A 19,075-nucleotide genomic window follows, 5' to 3' on the forward strand; every position below is an offset into this window, starting at 1 on the left:
TTGTTCAGCTTTTGCTGATTTAAATTCAAAGTCAATTCCCAGAGCCAATCAATCTCTCAGTAGGACTTCAAAGGGTTCTTCTTCCATATCCAGGATGGTTGCTATTGGCCAATATTAAACTAGTCAAACTAAAGATCTGACTCAATGTGAGATGGTTCCCTATTTTTCAATAAAGTTTAAGCAGCCTAATTAGGTGTGGTGACCTCATGAATACATTTTATACTGGTCTTGTACATTCTTTAAACACAAAACTGTTCTCTGCCCCAAAGAGTATTCAGTCTAATTCAAGCTTAACCTTCCATGGTAAAGCTGGGAGAAAATCTCCAAGGCAACAGAAATCCTCAGCTTAAAGTACATATTGAGTGAGTGTTGCTGGAATCTATTTATAGAGATGTGTAGGAAAAACAATTAAGGAGACAGACAGTAGATTAGTGGGAAACAGCTTAGTTGCGCAATTTCTGAAATTCAGCTGTAAAGAAAATGGAATTATGAGAAAGAGAGGCATAAGTACTCAGCATCTACCCTATAAGGTAATCAATTTATATTTTATATCCTATCAACCTATATTTTTATGTCTAATTTTGAAATTACTGTTTGAACCGCTGTTGATTTTAGACACACATAGATGTAAAATTTAATATTAATTGAATTAAATATTAAAATCTTTTTAAATATTTAATCTTACTTCCAATTTTTTCATGGTGCTCTTTAATTTTCATTACAAGAGCTTCCAGGTCAATTCTATTTTCAGTCTCACAACAGTGTCATCAGCATAGTGAAAGTTATTGATGTATCTTTCTCCAATTTTAAAACCACATATACCTTCTTCTAATCTAGCTTCCCTTAATATACATTTAGCAACCGATGTACATAAATAAGAATATAGTATACAGCACTGTGACACACATTTCATGACTTAAGAGTCACCCTGCTCCATCTAGCCTTTGGTTTCCTGACTTATGTATGGCTTTCTTATGAGAACAATGAGATGTTTCAGGATTACATTTTTCTTAGCACATTCTCGACATGATTAACACAATCAAAGGCCTTTCTGTAATCAATGAAGCATATATTAGCTTTGTTTTAGTATTTTTTGGCTTTTTTCAATTACCAGTACCAGTAATAATGTATCATGCTCCTCATCTTTCTTAAAGTGTTTGTAAATTTATGGCATCTCTTTTTCCATGTGGCCTACAATTGGGATGATTATTGTGCTGGCATGTGCTGGCATGTGAAATTAAGGATCTTGTATGTAGTTTGTACACTCTGTTAAGTCTCCCTTTTTTGACATTAGAATATAGACTGACCTCTCCTAGTCTGTTGACTACTTTCTTATTCTACAGATTTATAAAACCTTTGATTAAGATAATTGGTTGTGGCCTGATTTAAGAGGTAGCCCTGATCCATGATTCTTTGTTGGAATCAACTGTCCATCTCCAGGTCTTATGTGACTGTGTGAATTTTGCTCATGAAATTCTGACCTCTGGACTAGTGACAGCCCTGACTTTGATCTAGGAACTCTGGAATGGATTTTGACTATTCTTCTGCATGCTCCTGTTAAAGCAAAACCACTTGGGCCAGTTTGTTTCAGAGACTTTGTTTTGGTTTGCATTTCTTGTCTGCTGTTTTCTCCTCAATCCACTGTGAACTGCTAATTTCCATAGCAACTGTGTGAGTGTATAATTGAAACCAGAAGCAGGACAGTAGCAATGATACAGTCAATTTGATTTATGTGTACTCTACCTGGTAATGTCCAGGTGTTCTTTAGGCTATTGAAAGACTGTTAGCAGTGAAGAAATCATTAGACTGTATCAAATTAATAAGTCATTTTTCTGCTTAATTTTTATCATCTAAACCATATGCTACAACTTCATTTTCTCCTCAGTATTTCCACTTTAGCCTTCCAATCCCTGACCACAAGCAACACAACTTGCTTGCATGTTCTGTGGATTTCAGAGTGAACTTTGCTATAAAACTCATTAACTTCGATTTTTTTTCCTGCATCAGTAATTGGAGCACAAACTTGACTAATCATCATATTAAAAGCTGGTTCACTAAGTCCAATTATTATTTTAATTTACTGTCTGCATTGTAACCAAGTACTATGTTTACCAAAGCCGTCCTGACACGGAAAGCAGCAACATTCCTTCTTTATTTTTCATGTCTTGAATAATAAACAAAACGATCATCTAAGTGACAGTGTCCCAATCCAATCCATTTCAGTTCACCAATGAATAAGGATTCATTTCATCTTTCACTGTGTTGAGCTTTCTCATATCCATATGTCTTATTGTCCATGTTTTCACTGTAAAACTATATTTTCAACTTGGATTGTTTTTCTTTTGATGGCAACACCAGCAACTACACTTTTCAAAAGCTTTAATCTAGCCATATTATAAACCCAGTAAGTGTAGTATTCTGACGACTCTTGAAAGATCTCAGTTCTTCCTCAGTAGCTTGTTGAGTGCCATCAGAACTGAGGGGACCATTATCCAGCACTATATTGATCAATATATATTTTCTCTCCTTGTGCATCAGCATCAGCATACTTTATTGCGGTCATAGACCAAAAAAAAAAAAAAAAACCCCAAAACATCCAAGACACATAGCTGGCACATGACCAGACTGAAGTGCAGAATGGCAACAAGATCAGTGGTGGAAACCACTCCGTCAGGCTCACAGTTCATGTATTTTAAATTTTTAGCTTCAATCTATATGGACTATAGTCGATTAAAATTGTACATAGGTAGAAAATACTATATTACAATTTGCATAAAATCCACACATCGGCACTTTATACAACCACCAACTAACTCAACCGCTAGCGATCAATAAGGCTAACCTCAGTCAATGGGTCCAGCCCGTCCCTTCCCCCGGCTCTTACATCCCAAGACTGCAGCAAAAAAATTTGCTACCTTTAGTGTAATCTTAGAATCGGTATCTTGGAGTAAGAAGCGAAGACTAAGATTTTCAGATAATCCAGGAAATCTTTGGCAAATGGGAGAGATAAGTTCTGACCTTACCTCCCGATAATGGGGGCATGTAAATACGATGTGAGCCAATGATTCTGGAGATTGGCCGTCACATGAACAGTGGGTGGATTTCACACACCCCGAGCACTTGCTATCTAGGACATTCGAGGGGATCACATTAAAACGTGCCTTTAGAAAGGCCAACCTGTATTTAACAAAGGATAGTGTAGAGAGATATTTGGGGGGGGGGTGCATTCGGGGAGTAATACCGAGAGAAAATGGAGAACATACTCCCGCACCAAGTGCCAGATTCTGTTGTCTTTCAATATCATCCAATCGCTGAAATATCAGCGATTTGGCTGATTTCTTTCCTTGTGTATTTTCCTCCCTATAAAATACAGGAGTGGTTTAGCATTGTCTTCTCTTACACTGAATAAAATTACCATATTTTTTGGAGTATAAAACACACTTTTTTCCTTCCTAAAAGAGGCTGAAAATTTGGGTGCGTCTTATACTCTGAATGTAACCCCGGACACCCTCTGACCCCCAACCTTCAGCTTCACGTGTCCTCTTCTTGGCTGCAGAGATTGCCACTGAAAATGGCTTGTGTTTTTGGGCTCCACGCATCACGTTTTCAGCATTCAAATGCTCCATTTGAGAACCCTTCAAGGCTGCAGGGATCGCTAAAGCACATCGCTGCCAATCGCCACCCGAAAACACAATGAGTTTGGAGGCTGAAAACACGATGCACGGTGCCCAAAATGGCTACCTGGAACAGCTGCTGCCTTCTCTTACCCCTTCTGCACTTTGCCTGCTTTAGTCACTGGAGCTCCCTCTGATGATCAGCTGTGCTTTAGAAGCTGTATTTCAGCCCCAACGCCAGTGAAGTGATCTTCCGTGCTTTGCCTGCTTTTCTAATTGCTGCTCCCTCTGATCAGCTGTGCTTTAGAAGCTTAATTTTAGCCCCAACCAGCCGCAACCTCAAAACCAGTAAGTGAACTAATGTGCTGAAGCTGACCAGGCTAAGGATGCTAGCCAGATGAATACCTGGTAGACAGAATTTTTTTCCCTATTTTCCTCCCCAAAAACTAAGGTGCATTTTATACTCCGGTGCATCTTATAGTCCAAAAAATATGGTATGTCTTTTTTGCTGTGACTAAAGTGATCATCTGATTCTAGCATCTTTCTATATTGCTGCTGTCCAATACAGCTACCTGACATGATTTAGCCAGGCAGCTGTGATGACCTTCATGTGATAGCTGATCCCACTGGGATTGCATTATATGCCATAATGAGGCAACACAGTAGGACTTGAGCAGAGACTTATAAATTGGAAGCCATAAATAAAATCCAGCAGGAACTACTATGCTATATTAAAATCACTATATTTCAATATTGACTAAAACTAGTCATAAGATAAGCCAGAACATCTGTGCAATTTTTTAAAAAATGATGGCTATTAGGCCCAAGCCCAGAAGTGAGACTCTAAGGTCCAACTGAATTCAATCTTTTATTTACTTATACCTATCAGACAGAATCTTACCAAACTAATATGTAGGCTAATATGTATATCCAGAGTTTAGATTATGGCTACTCTGAAGCTTTCCCTTTCTCCCTTCCAGCTCAAAACTGTGCAGTCTCTTTGTCTAGATCTCTTTCTGGGAAAGCTGTGAGTTGGCAAAATCCCCTTTCCCTCCTGCTGCAGGTGCACTATTCCATCACAATAGCTGAAACCAAAGTGGATATTAGACAAACCTCTTACTTAAGTACCTTATTGAATGTATTATTCCAAATTTCAAGTAATGAACAGTCCCAGAATTCTGGATAGAAATGCACAACCAGACAAGTGCATATATTTCCTTTGGTCCACATTGCATGAAAACTCTAGATATGGAAGTGTAAGGGTAAGGAACCAGCTGATCAAAATGATATATGTATTGCTACTTGGTTATTGACAGGAATCTTGCCAGTCTAATGCACTCACTACAGAAACTACTAGATAAGCACTGCAAGGTTTAGGGAGCGTCTGCTTTCCATTGCTTCCTCCTTCTCAGCGATTCCAGGCTAGCCAGTCTCTCAATCCTCCCCTCCCTTCAGCTCCGCATTCTTCCACAGAAAGCATCTGGAGGGTAAGTATAAATAGTGGAATAAGCATAATTTGTCATCTTGTATAGGTTGATCTAGTTGACCTGTTCTCTTGACCTCTGAAAGATCTTTATTAGAATGAGTCCCCTTCACAGAACTGTCAGATTTGTAATTAAAGATAATAAATTCTAGGCCAGTTGTTAATCTCCAGGGACAAACCTGAATTCAGTCTCTTTATTTTGGGTCAATAAACATTAATAATATGTATGTTTTAAGACTGGTTGTGCAAGCTTTTCTCCCTAGACCGAGAGCTGCAGTTTTCAGTGGGATTATTGGGAGCTCTCTAACCATAACCCAAGTTCAATTTCAATTAGTTTGACTTAACATAATGTAAATAAATAAATTCAGTGGTAATTTTGTGAGGAATATGGGGTTCTGCATGGAGTCTCAGGTTATGTACCCTGGTACCTTAGGCTATGTGTCTGGTTTTCGTGAGGAGAGGGACTAGGGGAGACATGATAGCAGTGTTCCAATATCTCAGGGGTTGCCACAAAAAAGAGGGAGTCAAACTATTCTCCAAAGCACCTGAGGGTAGAACAAGAAGCAATGGATGGAAACTAATCAAGGAGAGAAGCAATTTAGAACTAAGGAGAAATTTCCTGACAGTTAGAACAATTAATAAGTGGAACAACTTGCCTGCAGAAGTTGTGAATGCTCCAACACTGGAAATTTTTAAGAAGATGTTGAATAACCATTTGTCTGAAGTGGTGTAGGGTTTCCTGCCTGGGCAGGGGGTTGGACTAGAAGACCTCCAAGGTCCCTTCCAACTCTGTTATTCTATTCTATTCTACCCCATTTTTAAAAAAGGTTTGTATGTCCCAAACCCATTATCCTTGTGTGGAGTGCTCCCTGGGATTTAGTAAGCTTGCCTTTGATACGTGCCTAATGCTGCATGAAGAGAGATGCTTTAAAGTGCCGAGAAGGCAGGCTTCAGCATAAGAGAGCTTTATTTTGTTTGGTTGGTCACACGTTTTGTTCTAGGAAGTAATAATATGCTTAGCTGTTTGGAAAAATAAATCAACAGGAGATGTTATCTACTGTATGCCGTGGCCATGGCCTCTGCATAAATGTCAAGGGCAGAATTTTAAATGTGTCACTCTCCACCCGCTACCCCCTCTGTGCCTAGATTCTTAATTTATAGCCCATTTTCATCTTGGTGCTATCTCAAGAGGCGCTGGCACTCATCTTCCTGAGATTTCCCTCCAAACTATCCAGTCTGACAGCATAATTTACTGTACTTGCCTCACAAATGTCTCCAGAGTCTGAGAAAACAAAGATAACCAAGCCTGAAAGGATACAAAACAACCAAAGGGATGTGGCAATGCTGCCGGGAGTAGTTTTTTCTCCCCCTCCCACTATCCACCCCAATTTTCATCTTCATGTAGTTCAAAGCTAGTTGACTTGCCTCAAATTGATCACCTCCTTTGTAATTGGGGTTAGAAGTGATGCCCTCATTAATGCTCAGGGAATTTAAAAGCAAACCAAATGGGATTCAGATCGCCTACATTAGAAGTAAGTTGTCTGTTCAAGCAGCCAATTCTGGTTTCCAGCAGGAGACAATGGAGGGAGAAAATAAAGATGGTGGTTATGACTTTACAATTGAAGCTTTTTGTTGTGGACAAGAAGTAAAACAAAGAGAAATTTCCTCATAGTGAGAACAATTAAATGGTGGAATAGCTTGAATTCAGAAATTGTGGGTGCTCCACCACTGAGGTTTTCAAGAAAAGATTGTACAACCAGTGTTTGATATGGTATAGGGTTCTCCTGTTCAAGCCGGGAGTTGGATTAGAAGACCTCCAAAGTCTCATGTTTTATAATATTTTATAGGTGGCATCTCCCACCGGCCAGACTAGCAAGAATGTTTTCCAATACCTCCCCAAGCTGGAAATGCAAACTCCATAAAGGAACCTACTATCACATGTGGTGGACCTGCCCAAAGGCAAAACAATACTGGCAAATGATTAGAACACAAATAGAAGAAATTGCGCAACAAAGAATAGAAATGAGGCCAGAAACCTTTCTACTAGGTATAATAAATGGACAATATGAAAAGGAAATAAAGTATTTACTCATTCATATAACAACAGCAGCACGAATAATTTTTGCACAAAATTGGAAGAGTAATGATATACCAAGAGAAGATAGAGTAATTAGTAAAATCATGGAATGTGCAGAAATGGACAGACTCACAAAGGAATTACAAGAAAAAGAGGAACATGACTATTATCTAGTATGGGAAAAGTGGTACACTTGGTTGGAAAATAGAAAAGGAAAAAAAGATTAGGAAGTAATTGGAGTGACCTAATATAAGGATAGGAACACAAACTACCACTGCAGGTTAAAAGTGAACTACAAAGATATAAAAGAATAGACCAAAACAAGGAGGAGTCAAAAACACAAATAAGAACATAGATTACAGTTGTGACAACTTTCATAAGATGTATATTGAATTTTTGTTTACATGTTCTGTATGTCTTGTTGTTACTTGTTTTGTTTTGTTTTGTTTGTATTTTTAAATAAATAAAAAAAAAATAAAAAAAGAAGAAAACCTCCAAAGTCCCTTCTAACCCTGTTATTCTATGTTCTATATTCCTCTTAGTGCCTGTCTGCTCATAACCTCATTCCCAACGTGCCAAATAGTTCCTGATGGACTATTAAAGGTAAAGCCATTAAAGGCCATACTATGCCTTTAAAAGGTCACTGGGGTTAGGGTCACAGTTCAATTTAAATATAGGTTACATTTTATTTACATAATTATCTTGTTGTTTTAATCTTGTGATACATTGATCTTGCCCAATATCAGAATTCTCTTAACAGCAAGAGAATTTTGGCCAGGTTGCAATCTGATAAAATATTTGTCAGCTTACATATTTGTTGGTTTACAAGGCAGCCGAGATCAAAGATAAGATTGCTACAAGGACTACTGGAACTCCATTGTTGCAGGGCATAATAACAGAATCTTGAAAGCCTGCCAGAAATTCTGTCTCTCCAACCTCTTAAAGAGAATTGAGGAAGGACAATTTTTAGTTTCTACCTCACAATCTCCTCCCTTTCAGAGCTAATCTAGTATTTACCTAATGCCATTGAAGGCCTTCTTCAAGGCCAACTCATATACCTCTACTGTATGATTTAAAATAATGCTCCCTTTATTGTATGGAAATAAAGGAGTTAATAATTTCATTTTCTTGTCATAATAAGAATGACACATTCATAGCTAATTTTTAAGGGCTCTTTGTATGCCACATAATACAGGTGCTGCCACATGCTCTCCTCCTCTCTGGGATGAAAATCAAGTATAGGCAGTCCTCAACTTACAAAAGTTTGTTTAGCCACCTTTCTAAGTTACGATGAAATTTATGACACTGAAAAAAATGTCTTATGATCATCTTTTACAACTTTCTTACCAGCAAAGTCAATGGAGAAGCCAGATTCACTTAACAACCATATTACTAACTCAACAGCTGCAATGATTCACTTAACAATGGTGGCAAGAAAAGTCATAAAATGGGGCAAAAGTCACTTAACAACTGTCATGATTAGAAACAGAAATATTGGGCTCAATTGTTGTCCTAAGCTGAGGGCTACCTGTATACCCTTTTAGGAGTAAATTACCAGCGTTCATTCTTACTTCCAATAAAGTAGACAGACTAAGCCAGAAAAAACTTATAGGACCCAAATTTGTTTCCTATTAGCAACATTTTGACCCCACATTTAACCTAGTTACTGAATGAACCATTCTTACAATATAATGAACCATAAACTCATCAAACGGCCTCAATTTACACAACAATCAGAGCCATTAAAACCTAACTAATGTTAAAAGTAACCAAGCTTAGCTTATGTGGAAATGCAGTTACTAAGTAATTAAGTGATCTAAGCTTAGACTAATCTTCACCCTATTTTTTTTAACCATAGACCTGAAGTAAGTTTAACTTGATCCTAATTTTACCATAAGAGCAATGCAAATATGGGAGGCATAGTAGAGAGCTGCTTAGAGATCTAGGAGGGTTATGATGGTTGCATCACTTCCACCCTGAACCTTGCAATGGTCATCTGCAGGAGCAATTGATGCTGCCTCAGTACTATACCCAGGACTGAACAAGATCTGATGCCAATATATTTCGTGACTCTCTAAATGCACATTTCTCATTTGCTATAGACATATGATCTGGACTGTTACCTGAGTACCTGCATCTACAGTCCTTCAGTTGAAAGTAATTCTGCCAAAAAACCACTTTTCTCAAAGATGTTTTAGCTAATTCGGAATCATCAGTGCATGCAATGAATTTGATGGTTTCATCCAAGATGTACCACTTTTCTCCGACTACTACAAAATTTAATTTGCTATTGCATTGCCTAATTATCCCACTTTCTTGGACATTGTAGAAATGATTATAAGCCTCATGCCTGCATTCATAGAATAACTGTTTGCGATATTGTTTGTTTCACCATTTGTAATATTAAGTCTGAAAGTTTTTTTAAACAGTTTGATCTTTTAAAAGAGACATAATTTAAAAGATTGATGCAACACTTATATTGGGTTAAACCCAGCTACAGCAGTTTTACCTGACTTAAGCTATCTTAAAACCCAAGGTTCAGGGCATATAATCAATTATAATGCTTATATAATTTTAATGGAGTTTTTTTTTTTTAAGTTTTATTGTAACATGCATTTAATTTTTATAATTTCTATTTTAAAAGCAGTACTCTAACATTTTATGTCATTTATCATTATATATCTGTATTAGGATCACTTGTGCTTTGAAACAGGATTTATGCTTTTGAACTTTGGTGTTGGAAAAGTCTCCTGAGAATACTGTGAGCAGCCAAGAAAACAAAGCAATGGATCATCAAACAAGAGCTCTCATGCAAGTCCCAAATGGCCAGACTCAAATTATCCTTATTAAAACCCATTATGCAAAGATCTAGTTCTCTCTGTAGAAAGTTCTAATGCTGGGAAAGGTGGAAGGAAACAGAAGATGATGACTAGCACCAAGATGGTTGGATTCAGTTATGGTGGTGAAGGATTTTTATTTTATTTTATTTTTATCATACTTATATGCCGCCCTTCTCCCGAAGGACTCGGGGCGGCTCACAACAATAAAACAACAAGACAGTAAAATGAATACTAAAATAATCCAATTAAAATCCCCGACAGTTAAAACTAAAACCCCCAACAGATCAGGAGATTTGTCGAAAAAGCCACAGCTGCACTGTTGGGCAACAGCTTAGGGACAGATTGCCTTGTAGAAATATCTATGTGATTGCTAAGATTCAACAACGACTCAATGGAACAATCAAACAATTAATCAATTTGGTTCCCTATGAAAAGTGATTTTTTTCAAGATGGACTTCATCAAGGAATATTACAAATAGAATAGAATAACAGAGTTGGAAGGGACCTTGGAGGTCTTCTAGTCCAACCCCCTGCCCAGGCAGGAAACCCTACATGTTTACACACACACACACACACATTCTCTCCCTCATATGAGTTTTCTATCGAAACAACCTGGTCTACCCAAATATGGGAAGGAGCATACTGCTTCCTTTCGCCTTTCAGCCTCAATCCAGGAGCCCTCAAGCAGTCGCTTTCACAACAAACTATTTTGTGTTAAATGTATATTTACTGATAAAAGGGAGAAATAAAGCCTCCATTTATTTCTTTGTCAGTAAATATATGTTTGTTTGTATGTATGTATATAATTTTCTTCAGGGTAAAAAAGTTATGCAGTACACAGAAATGTAGCAAAAAAGAGAAAGCTAAAGAAACTAAAGGCATGAGATAAAAAAGGAAAACAAATTTAAATGTAATTTGTACCGGTGTCGTTCACTATGCTTATTTTGTCCCTACAATTTGCACAGCATTTGTCTTCCTTTTAATATTTTTTTTTCTAGGACATTACATTGATAGTAGTTGTTTGATTTCACTTTTTGATAGCATTTCCATACAGATCACTAAGATATTCTTTCCTCATTTCTTCCCAAATAATTTTATCACTTTTATTTTGAATTCTATTCGCTCTACTGAAGCTCCTGTTTAGCCCTCTTCAACATCTTATAAAACATTTACAAACATTTGCATCCAAACCCTTTGCATTTTTTCTGCCTCTTAATCTTAATTACTTATCCTTTTATTACACTCTTCACTACTAAGTTCATTATATAATATCCTTTCCCCCCAGCAATCATTCTTTTATACACATTTTCCCATCAATTACAACCTCTTTATTAGTCTACCAAGCATCTCCTTTCATACTTCCCAATAGTCTAATGCTTCTATGGCATTCTGTAGTACAATCTTTGTACTCTGTTCCAAGCCGCTTACACATTTTATTGTTACACATATTTTCCAATAATTCTGCTGGAAGATTAGTCTATTTTCTAACAATTCTTTATATAGAACTCAGGTTTTTTTTTTTTTATTTGATTTATATGCCACCCTTCTCCGGAGACTCAGGGCGGCTTACAATGCGTTAAGCAATAGGTTTTCTCTCCATGTAGTCATTTTCATTCTATTCTCCCTTTTTCTCCTTTTCTAGCATGTTTATTTTCCTACAATACCTTCTTTTGACACCATCAAAAAGGAACTTAACTACATAAGAAGTAGTTAACTTAATGAAGAGGTCCATTCTCAGAACCTCTTATCACTCTTTTCTTTTTCACAAAGAAGAAATTCATGAACTGTGTCTCTTTTTAATTCTTTCTTTTCCATGTGAAGACAGAAACGGACATGCTTTAAACCATATAATTCTAGGAAACGTTTTTCTAAGCAGATAGTCACCAGTCACTATTTTCATTAATTCTTGAGTCTTTGAAATGATTCAAAGGGGTGAAATTCACTTACCTTTGCTACTGGTTCGCAAATGTGAGTGCGTGCATGTACGTGAGCGTAGCAAGTACACGCCTCCTCCCCGCATGTGCAGTGTCAGGGCGCTGATTAATCCCATTCTGCCTTTGGGATAATCGCACCTTGATTACGAGGGGTTGATCGAGACCTTTCCTTACCAGCATACTTTAAGAAAACAAAACCCGAAGATATATCTTCTAATAAAACTCATTTATTTGTTATAAAGAAAATAAAACATCTCACTGATCTAATAGTTACATTTTTGAAAAAGTTCTTATCGGCTACTTCTCAGCAGCCGGACGTCTCTTGGCAAGAGAAGAAAGAAAAGTGTGAAGAAGGAATGTGGGTGGATGACATGCACAGTTTAGCTTACTGATAAGGATTCTTGGCAAGCTACAGAAAGTCTGATAGTCCAGAAATGAGAGCTCAACTGGTAAATAAAAAAACGCAGTGACACGCAGAGCCTTCTGTGCATGTGCAGAGGGTCAAAAAAGGATATGATGACATTCGGGTGGGTGGGTGGAGCCTCCTGCTGCTGGTGCTACAAGTTTGCCGGAGCCGGATAGAACTGGCTGAATTTCATCACTGCTTTGAGTAGTCTAGTCACTTTTCTGTATTTTCTAATCTTGTCCTTTCCAATCCATTCATGTCACTTAACAGAATACATTTTCCTTGAATCTCATCCAGGCAGAATCTTGCTCAATTTTTGCTGTACTAAACAAACCAAAATACAAAAACAAATGGCTTCTTTACCTAACTGCTTATTGTCACTATGTTTTCTTAACACTCAGTTGAAACCTCCCTCCTATTTCCCCAAGAACAATTTTTACTCTTTTTCTGCATGTCAGCCTTTTAGGCATCTGATAGTTGCTGTTATCTTCAGTCTTCTTTATAACTAAGCATGCTGAGTTCCCTTAATCTTTCAGACTTACATTCCATGCCTGCAATTTAACTACATCGTTCAGAATATCAAACACTCAGAAGCAAAACACAATATTATTCATGAGTATTGAAGAACTTCAACAAACATATTATTTGTCTAAATACAAGGTTTTAATAGCTTTCTCCATTTCAGACCACTTTACTGTGCTAGACTTGACTCAAGGCCTATTAAAACCTTTTCCGTTCTAGGTTGTGATAAAAGTTAAAACACCATGTAGTTAAATAGAATTAAACAATGACCTCAAGTGGCAGGAAAATTGGCCTGAGGTTTTTATTTTATTAAAATCCTGAGGCAAAGTACAAGATGTTGTCTTCATCTATTCCACAAATAGATACCTACAGAACAATAGTATCTTAATTCTGAATATAGGGTGCCATATTTGCTTCAGAAACTTTGGGCAGATTGACTGCATGTACTCTAATTCTCTACTGTCCCTGAAGCATTGGCCTTATCCTTTCTAATGATGAACATCGTATGACAGTTACTGAGAAGGCAGCACCAGTCCATCTCTAGATGACTGTTTTGAGGTGTCTTAGAAGACCTCATCCTTCTTTCAATTATGGTAAGATTCAACTGCCAGTCCATCTGTCCGTCCGTCTGTCTGTCTGTCTGTCTGTCTGTCTGTCTATCTATCTATCTATCTATCTATCTATCTATCTATCTATCTACCTTATTTATTGCATTTATATAGCTGTCCATCTTTCAACCAACTCAGTGTAGCTCCTAATCAAGAATTAAAGACATATAAAATTATATTAAAACTGTAAAACTCATCTGATTAAAACATTAACAAAAATACAAAAACCTGGCAGTTCTTATGTCTGATTATTTATTTTTATTGATTGATTGATCAAATTTGTTTTCCACCCATCTCTCGGTTCAGGCAACCCTGAGCAACTGAGAAGTTTATCTAGTCTTCCACCAATGCTAGGGGGGAAAGTCAGGTCTTCAGAGCCTTATCTAAAGCTGAAAGGGTGGTGGCCTGTCAAACTTCAGAGGAAAGAAGGTTCCAAAGGGCAGGGGTTGCTACAGAAAAGGCACACTTCCACAGATGACAATATTTAGGGATAGGGACTAGGAGTTTGCCCACCCTATTTGACTTGGTAGGACACGTAGATGTTCTTAGGGAGGACAATACATGTTATGTAGAATAGAAAGGGGTGCCATTTTGTTTTTGCCTCAGGCAGGAAAACGTCTTGGTCTGATTTGACGTGCCAGTGATTCTCAGTAGCACATTTATTGCTTTTGAAGTATTTGGAAGAGTTGGAGCCTATAATACGACAACAGCACTTTCTTGAAATACATGTATATATTTCATTTCCTCCTTTGTCTCTGGGGGAGAGTTTAGAGCTCAGATAGATTACATTAATCAGCTGCTAGAGTCTTTTAAAGCATATTTTCCTCTTCCTGTGAGAAGTATCGCACTGTGCAAAATGTAGCATGCTGTTACATTTAAAATATTTCAATAGACTTTGCAGGGGAAAAAAGCCTTAAAAATAGTGTCTAATTACTTGTTCTTAGGAAAATCACATCTAAATTATGAGCAATTATTTTTTTAAAAAAAGTGCATTTATAATAGTCAAATCAAACGAGGTCAAATGTTTAAGAACAAAAGGGTTAGGTCATAATTACAAGGCAGGGGAAGGTAGCTTGCACAGCAGCAAAGCAAGAAAAGATTTTAGGATCATGATCTGTTCTGAATTGCCAAGGCTGTGCAAGTACTTAGATTCAGTACCTTTGAACAATTGCAGGAAATTGTTTCTTTAAAAGGTGTTCATGGTCTACCATTTGCAATTCTTACACTGCAGTGCTTCTGGCCTTCATTGTCAGAATGATGCTGAGAAATTTACAAGAATGCAGCCATGAATAAGATAGCAGATGGCCAAGACTGTACAAGGCATTGTATTCTAGTTCTTTAAGTGGCAAGCAGGATATACTTGCAGTATTTAAAGAAAAAGGTGGAAGATCAGACCTGCTAATAATTCTTAAAAATTGGGATTGGCAGTAGACTGTTGCAAATGGCATGCTACTTCTCAGGTGCCAGCCAGCCAGGCCATCATGCAACTCTATTCTAGGGTTTAAATTTTCTTTCTTCTCTTTTTAAAGGTCAATTTGCATGCTAAGCATGCTAAAAATTCATTAGACTGCATTCAGGTGATGGATATGTGAGTTTCTCTGGTTATCTGGGATGAGTTCGAACCTTTGACTCCTGAGAATGTGGACAAGGTCCTTGGCCTGATAAGCCCAACTCAGGTGAAATCCAGCAGGTTCTGACAGGTTCTGGAGAACCGATAGTGGAAATTTTGAGCAGTTCGGAGAACTGGTAGCGGAAATTTTGAGTAGTTTGGAGAACTGGCAAATACCACCTCTGGCTGGCCCCAGAGTGGGGTGGGAATGGGGATTTTGCAATATACTTTCCCCTGCAGTGTGGGGGAATGGAGATTTTGCAGTATCCTTCCCCTGGAGTGGGGTGGGAATAGGGATTTTGCAATATCCTTCCCCTGGAATGGGGTGGGAATGGAGATTTTGCAGTATCCATCCCCTGCCACGCCCACCAAGCCACGCCCACCAAGCCATGCCCACAGAACCAGTAGTAAAAGATTTGGATTTCACCACTGGCCCAACTGCTTATATTTTATTCCATATTCCTGCTGGCTGGTTAGGAACAACATTTGGATCTACATGATAATGTTTACTTTTTTGAAGGAGGAGATTGTGCTCCAGCCTGAAGAAAGTGGTGGGATATCTCCTTCTTATGAAATGTTCACAGGGATGGATGGTTTGGATAATTTTTATTTGTTTTATTTCTGGGAAATGTTATTGAGAATGTGGGGAGGTTTCAGTTTCAAAGACTCTGGAAAATATGGATTAAATATACCCTTTTCAGTCCAGTTCTGTAATGTTTAGCCTTGAGGATGGGCTGACAAATTCAGACCAGGGAAATACTGAAAATGCATTGGGTGTACTTCAGGGGTGGATTGTATTTACCTTTACTACCAGTTCGCAACAGGGGTGTGTGCATGCGTTCGCTTTGCTCCCGTGTGCTCATCTGTGCATGCGCAGAAGCTTCCTGATGACGTTGGGGTCGGTGGGTGGAGCCTCCCGGCAGTTTTACTACCAGTTCTACAGAACCAGTCTGAACCGGGGCAACCCACCACTGGTGTACTTGCAGATGACCTCTGTTTGGAACCAAGATTGTGGTAATACCACCATCCCTGTTCTTTGACTTCTTTGAGGTCCAAATTACCTAAGTAGATCAGGAATGGAGGCATAGTATCCTTCTGTTTCTGTGATTGGATCTACCTGCTGGTTTAGGGGGAAACATAATTTATGTGGGATGCATCAAGACTTGAGGGTCTCATTCCTCTTGGTTAATATTGTCAGCTTTTCAGGGGGGCCAGACTAGGAAACCAACATTATGAATGCTAATACATAATTTTATTATGAGTTACAATAACAGAATCTTACAAGTTTGATTTCCGACTGAGACTGGTTGCAGTTCTTCCTCCTGCTCCTCAAGGTTACTTTTATAGCTTATTACGAACACCTACGTGAGGCAACTGGGTACAATCATCCATTGATTCAGTGTGTGGTACTATCTATACTGATGATATTCAATTATGTACCCAGCCCTAGCCAGCCAAATGATATTGTCAAGATCCTATCCCAGTGCCTGGAGGCAATGTGAATCTGGATGGGGGAAAATAGGCTGAGGCTTAACCTTGTCAAGAGTGAATGACTGTAGATGTTTGAACCTCTCAAACCTGAAGTGGTTCAATTTTGGTTCTGTTTGGGATTGCATTCTCCTCTTCAGCACTAGCAGTTTGGGGGAAGGGGTCTTCTCAGATGAATAGGTCCTTCTCAAGCAGCAGATAGTATCTGGGACCAGACAGCACCACTAAAAAGTTAAAGGTTCCCACACACATGTGTGCTAGTTGTTTCCAGCTCTAGGGGCAGTGCTCATCTCTGTTTCTAAGCCGAAGAGCCAGCACTGTCCAAAGACGTCTCTGTGGTCATGTGGCTGGCATGACTCGATGCCGAAGGTGCACGGAGTGCTATTACCTTCCCACCAAAGTGGTCCCTATTTTTCTACTAGAATTTTTATGTACTTTCGAACTGCTAGATTGGCAGAAGCTGGGACAAGTAATGGGAGCTCACTCCATTACACGGCACTAGGGATTCGAACTGCTGAATTGCCAACCTTTTGATCGACAATCTCAGTGTCTTAGCCACTGAGCCACCACATCCCCATTGCACCACTAGTTGGTACCAATTGTTCCCACACCTAAATTGGGATGCCTTTACAACATTGGTCATCATTTGACTAGACTATTGCAATGAATTGTAAATGGGTCTGCCCCGAAGACTACTTGGAAATTGCAGCTGGTCCAGTTATGAGCTGCTCTAGTTGCCAGTGGGCTATTCAGGGCAATTCAGTGTGCTGATTATCACGTATAGCAATAGTAATAGCACTTGGACTTATATACTGCTTCACAATGCTTTACAGCCTTCTCTAAGCAGTTTACAGAGTCAGCATATTGCCTCTAACAATCCGGGTCCTCATTTTACTGACCTTCACAGTGGATCTGTTTGATTTGATTAAACATTATCATCTTGGTGAACCAGGGAAGTGGGCTTCTCTGTCATGGTGACAGGCTTCTGTAATGCCATTTCACGTGAGATCTTATAGCTGCTACACTGGCCTTATTTAAATGAAACCTAAAACCTGACTCTACATCCAGGCCTGCACCAGAGTGGATGATGGATCCTTAGTGTGACATTTGGGACTTTTGAATAACGGTTGAATAACAACTTTTTTTGACAGTGTAATTGTTTATTTTAACCTTAACCTTTTTGCTTTTTATGGTTGTATTTTGTGAGCCGCATAGAACTGTAACGGATTAGTGTAGTTTATAAATCCTATAAATAAATAATTTATAGTGTGTGCATGTGTATGTGTATTACATGTACAAAGTTAACTTGAACTGTATATAGCAAATTAAAGTATAAAATGTACATATACCTAGGTATAACAATCACCTTTAAAATAAATATTGCTGCCTTTCCACTCTTTTTCCTGAAAAACCAGTAAAAAGTAACTGTAGAAACCCTGCTGGATTTAGAACCATTTCAGCGGTATTAGTAAAAGAAGGCGTAGAACCCATTACAGTGCATAGTAATCATTGATTCAGTTGAATGGGCATTTCTTCCTTTGTAAAATAGTCAATGAACTGGTGGTATTAGTCTGTAAGAAAGTAAATGACAGCAGAAATGACAAAAGCACTCAAGGTGACAGAACACGAAAAGGCTACTTTCAAATCACAGCAGGAAATTGCACAGGGAGCTGAGTAAAGGCAGGCTTTGTTTGTTTCTGCCCTCAAAAAATAGTTGTTCTGATGGGGTAACTGGGGCAATGTGAATAAGCTGCAGGTCTACAAAAGCCAGTATTTGTTTTTGCTTCTCTCAATATGAGAAATGCCAGAGAAGGGAAAGAAATTATACTACATCTGCTGGTTACATCCCATAAATCCCATTAAAATTTCAGCTGCAACAGTTTGACTAGGAAACCCAAAGATAGTTCCAGTAAACTACATACAAATGGATCTGTGGAAAAAAAATACTTTTCTATTAATTGATAGACCTATTATCCAGAGTACCAGTAAAATGATAGTTAGCATGTTTCCCCAAAAATAAGACCCTGTCTTATATTTTTTTGAACCCTGAAATAAGTGCTTGGCTTTATTGCCATGCGCTCAAAAGCCTGATTGGGTTTATTATCAGGGGATGTCTTATATTGGGGGGAAACAGGGTAAAGAACTGGAAAATTTCTGAGAATGAGTTCATATGGAAGATCTAAACTGCCCCTGGGTTCTAAAACATCGAGTTTGGTGGACTAGAGTTTGCAACACTTATGAGGTTGCCAAGGGCATATTAAATGTGGCAGAATTGAATGTGGATCAGATGGATGGATAAGGGTAAGATTTTGCCCCCAACTCCATCCTTTTGTTCCTGAAAAGAGTTTGAAAGGTCCTTTTTGAAAAAGCACAATCTCAACCAAATAAGTTGTACATGCTACACTTTTTGTGTGTGCATGTTTTCTGTTTCAACATGGGGTGAAATCATGGTGCCAATTTCTATGTTAGTGGTCAATGAGGCTTCATAATACAA

The sequence above is a fragment of the Pantherophis guttatus genome, chromosome 7 (genome assembly GCF_059756535.1).
Source record: "Pantherophis guttatus breed Tessera chromosome 7, ASM5975653v1, whole genome shotgun sequence".
Classification (NCBI taxonomy): Eukaryota; Metazoa; Chordata; class Lepidosauria; order Squamata; family Colubridae; genus Pantherophis; species Pantherophis guttatus.